This window comes from Lepidochelys kempii, chromosome 4, assembly GCF_965140265.1.
Source record: "Lepidochelys kempii isolate rLepKem1 chromosome 4, rLepKem1.hap2, whole genome shotgun sequence".
NCBI lineage: Eukaryota > Metazoa > Chordata > Testudines > Cheloniidae > Lepidochelys > Lepidochelys kempii.
In genome coordinates, this window is record NC_133259.1 from 12,419,225 (window position 1) to 12,426,750 (window position 7,526).

The 7,526-nt window shown below is 45.0% G+C and overlaps 1 protein-coding gene across 5 annotated transcripts in view; it reads right to left on the minus strand.

Annotated features, from left to right (window-relative positions):
* Positions 1-6,515, minus strand: part of SLC4A4 (solute carrier family 4 member 4) — a 261,671-nt gene extending 255,156 nt beyond the window's left edge. For 2 of the 5 annotated variants that reach the window (XM_073340384.1, XM_073340383.1), the window contains exon 1: positions 6,025-6,125. The gene's annotated coding sequence lies outside the window, so the exon portion shown is untranslated. Of the gene's footprint in view, positions 1-6,024; positions 6,126-6,379 lie in introns of those variants that run through there. The other 3 variants (XM_073340388.1, XM_073340382.1, XM_073340385.1) reach the window with 3 other exon arrangements.
* Between the last annotated feature and the right edge of the window lie 1,011 nt (positions 6,516-7,526).

The window sequence follows — 7,526 nt, forward strand, 5'->3', positions numbered from 1 at the left end:
ACATCTTGCCATCAGAGACTGTTTTAACCTGAAATTTACATGGTAAGCATTTACAACACTGAATGTAACAAAAATCCTGCAAAAATTAGGTTACATTTTCAGAACAAAGTAATGATGTTCAGTGCTCAGGGGCCAGATATTCAGAAAGTGTGGAGCATTCACCTCTGGAAAAATCAATTTTACAGTATCTCAGGATAGGCACCTAGAAATTGAGATCCCCTAGACACTTCTAAAATGTTAGGGTCTTATTTGTGAACTGAAAACTCAGTATGGTGATTGGTGCCCCACTGAAGATTGTTCAGTTTCTTTTTCTAATTTCTCAAACAGCTTTTATTATCTGAGTAGAAACATAAAAAGATGAGGGAAGACAAAAAAAAGATTAGATGGATAGATGGGGAATAAAGGTTACAAATAGTTAACTTACTTAGTGGCACTGCACACATCTTATTCATTTATTTTAAACTTATTTAACATATCCCTAATCCTCACCTATCAGCCAGTACTGGAATTGCTGAGGTGTTTCAAGTCAATATTTAGATGAATGGTCCAGATAAATAGGATACAATAAGAACATAAGAATGGCCATTCTGGGTCAGACCAAAGGTCCATCCAGACCAGTATCCTGTCTTCCCACAGTGGCCAGCCAATGCCAGGTTCACTCCCTCTGGGGCACCTAACAGGTAACGATCAAGTGATCTCTCTCCTGCCATCTATCTCCACCCTCTGACAAACAGAGGCTAGGGACACCATTCCTTATCCTTCCTGGCTAATAACAATTAATGGACTTAACCTCCATGAATTTATCTAGTTCTCTTTTACACTCTGTTGTAGTCCTAACCTTCACACCAGGTATAGTGCACACAAGTATTGTGCACTTCTTAGACCCTTACTTTTGCAAATAATAAAATTCACCCGTTGTTGAAAGGAAGAACACCCAGTTAGGTATGATGCACATGTATAATTAAAAAATAAAATAATCCCTAAAGCCTTTCAAAACAACAATAATTTTATTATTTTACAATAGAGTAAGCAAGGTATTTGGTTTTTAAAATGAGTACTTAGTTTTCACGTACAGCAATTTACCGATATGAACATACAATGCATTCTCAGCACCTACACTGACCCAGAGATGCATCTTTGAACTAAAAGGTCTGTATACTAAGCCTTGACAGACCATGATTCTTCCTTTGAAGCCATCATACAATACTGAGTAAATAAGTTCTAAAGAGTTCAAGATACATATTTATATGCTAGCAAATAATTAAGAGGAAAGAGCACAGTACAGATTCATCTGAATAGTACAAAGCTCTAACTTCTTATTTACAGCTTTATTATTATTAAACCAACTGCTATCAGCAGACTCAGCACTGTGCTAACAAGAAGAAGAAGGAATGCCCCTGTCCCAAGGAAACTGAAATCTAAAGCAAATACAGATAAGACAAAGGATAGATCAGAGGAAGGTTCAGGGTGAAAACCTGGCCTCACTGAACCCAATGACAAAACTCCCATTGACTTCAATAGGGTCAGGATTTCACTCAATCTTTACACCAGTGGTGCAGATTTCTATTTTGTTATCAAGCCACTCAGGAATAGGACAAGTTTAAGAGAGGGATTTCTCTTCTCCCCACCCTAGTTTTCTTTATTACAGAAGAGTGTGTATTTTTTTAAAAAAAATAGAAGAGGCAGATGTGGTTCCCCATCACACTTTTGTATCCAAAACCAAGATTAGTATAGTGACATGAGGTAATCCAGACATTCTACTTCTATCAATGTTAAATCTAAAGTTCCATGGCTGTGTGGATTTCACACTTTTCAAGTTTTCTGCACAAATTTTAAGCCACACAGCAGCTGATGATTGCTCTTGACACAGAATAGTAAGATGGACCTGATCCTGGCAATTACAAGAACACTGAATCAGGCTACAAGAGTCCAGATTCTGAAGCTAATATACAAAGAAAAATACCTCAAAGCCAGGCCACCAGAGTAGGGAAAGGATCTAGCCATCTGTTATAATTAAGCCACCATAATCTGTGATGCACAGTGACAGACTGGAAGGAATAAGGCCATAGAAAAGGCATCGGGGCTACTGATTTTCAACAAAGTATCTTCAGAGGGGCACATAACCCAAACTCCAAAATGGAGGGGCATTTGCATCATATCTCCCCTCCTATCCCTGGTCACATTCAAAACCGCAACAGATGGGCAAAGTGCATGCTGTAGTTTGATACAACTGACTTAGTTTGCTTGATAATTACAAATCCTTTTACCTATGCAACTGTGACAAAAAGGCTTAAGATTCAGTCAAAGAAGCATCAATCTGCACTAACTGAATGGCACATAAAAAACTGCAGAGATCATTAATGAAAGTGAGTACAGATGCAAATATTCTTATTAAAGCCAGCTTCCTGAGAAAATAGCTAGTCCAGCAAGTCATTGTCTACAAAAGAAATATTTTGTACTTACTAACAGGCAGGTAGTAAATCTTAGTCTAAATGACTTATTTTATCTATTAAGAATAGCTGCCTGATAGTCATTCTACTATTTCAGAAAAAAGTTATGTCTTTTTATTCTTAAGAAAACCAGTTTTCCATTCATAAAACAAAAAACCCTATATCCATTATTATCTAAAACCCTATATGCATCTTCAAATTCTTATTGCAGCCAGGGACCCCTTGAGATGAAAACGTAACCTGCGTTCACTGAAAGAAACTTCTCATACTTGAGTATGGCGCCCTCATTGACAGGCAGGCAAATCAGAGAACAACAACATGATTTACAAATGAACACATTTTCAACTCTTAAGAGACATTTTCCTTTAAATGTGCACTTTGTGCATAAATCTCCTCTTTAGTTATCAGTGCAAGGTATCAGCAGTTTTACTATTTGCCATACATGGACAGACAGTAAGATTATCAGAATGTATTTGGAAGGTTCCCCCTACTGTATTTCTTTTAAAACCCAATTACTTAAAATGCCCTCCAGCTGATACAAAACTAACAAGACAGGATGTTTAATGCATCACCCCTTGGGAAAAAAGAAAAAAAAGCAATACATCCCGATGCTCTCCTTGCACCACATTTTCAACTTATGATACTAACAACGTATCAGGCAGTCAGCTCCACCAACTCTTTTAGAGAGTGGAAATTCACACATAATGAAAGTGGCGGAGATCAGGGGGAAAAAAATTGTTTTTCTTTGAAGTGAAATAAAAATCTGTTACTGTTTCATGTTTTCAGTCTGAAAAAAATAGAAGGAACAAGAAACAAGGCACCACTTGAATCTCAGGGTTGTACTGCCATCCACAAACAGCCTAGAGCCATATCCTTTAATGTCAGCAAAAGCCTGGACATGATGTGGAGCCTTTCCATTTCTGTGATTCCACAACAAAACCACAGAAGTCACTGTGAAAGACACTGCACTTACTTCTGCACTGAAATACATGCAAGATATTGAAAGAGACGGACCACAGCAAATGAACAAGTCCCTTAACCCGCAGTGCAAAATATATAAAACCACACAATTCCATTTAAGATTCTGCATCTAAATGGGAACTAAAGGTAATTACAACTAAGCTATTTCTAGTAGAGAGACTCTTACCTCTTTTATATGCAGATAACTTCTGGTTTCCAAACAAAATAAGAACTGGATATATTTGCACAAGATAGCAGGTTAGCAAGAAGCAAAATTCTCTCCCACACAAAATGCTTGGCTCTTTAACATTTTGCTAAATTCATCAAGCCAACTTTAACTATGGGAAAAATAGGCATAACTGGAACAATTAAGTCACTAAGGGTATGTCTACACTACCCACCGGATCGGCGGGCAGCAATCGATCCAGCGGGGATCAATTTATCGCGTCTAGTCTAGATGCGATAAATCGACCCCCGAGCGCTCTCCTGTCGACTCCTGTACTCCAGCTCCGCGAGAGGCGCAGGCAGAGTCGACGGGGGAGTGGCAGCAGTCGACTCACCACAGTAAGTCGATCTAAGTACATTAATTTCAGCTATGTTATTCACGTAACTGAAGTTGCGTAACTTAGATCGATCCTCCCCAGTGTAGACCAGGGCTACATAGTAAGCATGTTGTAAGCATGAAGTAGCTTTTAGATACCAAGCAAACTGTACATCTCAGTCTCTTATTTCTAAGAGTCTGTACTCTGTGGAATATGTCTTAACACAAATCCAGTGAAGCTACTACCAGTGTGCCTTAGGATCACCGCAAATACCTAGACACATGAGAGGTCCCCTCCAAGTTAATGGAACTAGGTCTATGAGTAAAGTTACTCAGTTCATAAGTGTCTGCAATATCAGGTCTTCGGTGCTTAAGGGCACAATCCTCTAGAGGTGCTGAGCACCCTGAACTGCCACTGACTTCAGTGAAAGCTGAACATCCTTGTCACTTTTCAGGGGTGGTAAGTACCTTCCTTAAAGCATCAAGCCTGATATGTTCCATATTTTTTTAAACAAAGTTGCCATGAAGCTCTAAGGACATTTATTATGAAATACTATAAAAAATGTTAAATACTGGTGCTAAAAGAATGCCCTCCTAACAAAGGAAACATAGAATAATCCTTAATGTTGCAGCAGAAAACAAGATTATGAGAACGAAAGGATGATTTAACATTCATTTCCATGTCTGTTCTTTACTGAGAGTGGAACACCTGAGGACAAAAATTCTTAGCAGGAAGTTCAAGAAAGAAAGGAGAGAGAAGACTGGACAAGAAACATTGCTCAGCTAGTTTATGGCAGTGGAATATTCCCATTTAGCAAAATGCCAGATGAGATACTAAGAACATTTAAAGAAATACGATTTGCCTGAAATGGTTCTTGCTGACAGTTTAATTAGTAAGCTTTACTGATTTATCAGAAGTTTCCAAATAATAGCTCTTTAAAAATTGTCAGGTATCAACTGGTAAACACCAGAGAGGTGTGTCTGAAGTGGGAAAAAAATTCAATGTCATTTTTTACACAGATGTTTTAAAAAAAATTTCCTCAAGTTTCTATCCAATGTAAAAAGTCAGACTTAGCAGTATGCATTTCCCATTTTAGGCCCAATCCAGCACTCTTTGCCAGTGCAAGACAGCTACTTTCAGTTAAACTTACCACAGAAAAAGAGATTGCATCTGCAGTTCTCAGAGGGGCAAGCCTGTGGTTTCCTTCATGCAAGTAAAATCCTGCATTCATCAGAGATATGCCAAATTGAATGCTACTAGAAGAATTGCTTTAACCACTGTGGAAAGCGATATAAAATAACTGTACACACGCATGAGACCAGAGCCCCAGTTCCCACAAAGCGAGTTGTGCCAACGGACCCTTTCGCTCTTTTAGAGCCCCACTGACTTCAACAGCTGAGTCTGCATGGCCATTAGGGTCCGGGGACGCACATCAGGGTGCAGGATCTGGGCCACAACTTGTATACCTCAGTAATATACACATAAGTTGTGTGCGCATACACACATGCACGCACACATAGCCAGTTGCACGCCAAGTCTCGCGCACACATTCTTGTGCAAGAGATGCATTTGCTCTCGGACACATCAGCGCCTGTACTTATTTTCGAACATGCAAACGCCCGGCGTGCAGCAAAACACATGAAAAATGCACGTGTTAAGTTCTTTCCTCCTTTTGTCCGAGCTTTGCCCCAGCCGGGACCCGCACGGCTCTGGGGCGCACGCTGCCGGGAGTGGATCCAGGAGACGAACCCCCCCCCCACCACCACCCACCCACCCACCCAGTGTGTGTGTGTCAGACGCAGGGGCCACGCGGCTCTCCCGCACGCACCCAGCCCCTGCCCGGTAATTCCCAGCAAAGGCAGGCAAAGAAGGAACCGGGGCGGGGCGCGGCGGGGGCGGTTTCCCCCGGCTGCACGGACCCGGCTCACCGCGGGCGCCGTCCCCCGCAGGCGGAGCCCCTCGCACCGGGACCCCGCCGCTGCAGGGGCGGGAAACCCGCGCGGGGGGGGGGAAGGGGAGGAAGCGCCGCCCGGAGCCCACCTGCCCCCTGCCCTGCCCCGGCCCGCGCTCACCTCCGCGGCTCCGTCCTCCGCCGCTCCTCCAGCGTGGCGGCGGGCCGGGCCGGGCCGGGGGCGGCTGCCCACGCGGGAGCCGCAGCTCCGCCGGCGGCAGCCGAGAGCCGGGGCGGAGAGCGGGGCGCTCCGCTGGGCAGCCCGCGGGCCGGGAGAAGGGCGAGCCGGCGTCCGAGCGCCGCGCTGCAGCACTGCCCAGCCGCGCCCGCCTCCCCGCTCCCGTTTTAAAGCCGAGAGTGGCCGCGGGCCGTCCCCTTCCCCGCGTGCCATCGCAGCCGCGCGGCGTCACCGGGCCCCGGGCGGGCCAGGGCGGAGTCTGGGTGCCTCGGGCTCCTGGTGTTCCAGGCTCACTCACTTGCCCGCCGCTCTCCCGGGCGCGGCTCCGGCTCCGGCTCCGGCCGGCCGGGGATCAAGTGCGCCGGCCGCCGTCTGCTCCCTTCCTGGGGAAGGGCCAACAGAGGCGGGCGGGACCGGGGGTCCGGTTTGCAGGAGCAGCAGCGCCTCGGACCTTTTTCTCCCCCCGGAGACACATTTACCTCCCCCGGGGAGGGGCCCCTGCAGCTGGAGTCGGAGCACGTTAAGTTCATCCAATTGCATGTCAGCCTGGTGACGACAAGAGACGAGAGTCACACACTTTGCTGGCTGAAGTGAAGTGACCAAACCACAGCCTTGCAAAACAGAGGGGAGAGACATGCCTCTCGTCCTGGCATGCGGAAAGGTGGGATCTAAGACACTGCACAACCGCGGGGGCTTTGTTCACCCCCCCCCCCCCATGGGAAATTATCCAGAATGGAAAAAGTTTCCTGCTAAATCAAGCGCGTACAGAAAAGAAACAACGAACAAAACGTGGAAGCTGCTGCCCCATGTTCTAAAGCTACTAAACCCTACAAGCCATGCCATTCCCAAGGGACTAAGTGCTACCTCTGGTGAGACCATTCAACAGCGGTCACAATAAAGCGTGCGGGGGGGGGGGGGGAGGGCGTTGACACCTTTCATATTTTACAACGTTGGACAAAAGTGTGACATCCCCTAACACAGGCAGATTTCCCCCCCCCCTTACATAAAATTCTGAATATGAAACCCTGCAGGCTAGTATTGCACAAGAACACGGGGAAAAATGCAAATCTGTCTCCTGCTCCTCCCCTTCACAAATCTGGGGAGGTGTCAACCCTATTGAGAAGGTGGGGTGGTCGTGAGGGTGCATCTTGCTTGGAAAGTTCTGAAGAGTTCTCCAGGAGGGACTGTACAGGGTGAACGTGGAAAGGACAGGAAGCTAACACTCCCCCTCGGGCAGCATTTTATTGAGAGTACAGGATACTGGTGCAGAATTAATTTTTTTCATCATTTTTTAATTATGGTAATTAAACATCTAGATTAGTGACAGGTTTTTTTAAAAAACTTGGTTTTCAGGAACCCACGCAATGGTTTAGTGAAAGATGACAAGATACAGGGAAGGCAAGTGAAAGGTACGTTACTGAGATAAGCAAAAATCAAAAAGAGGT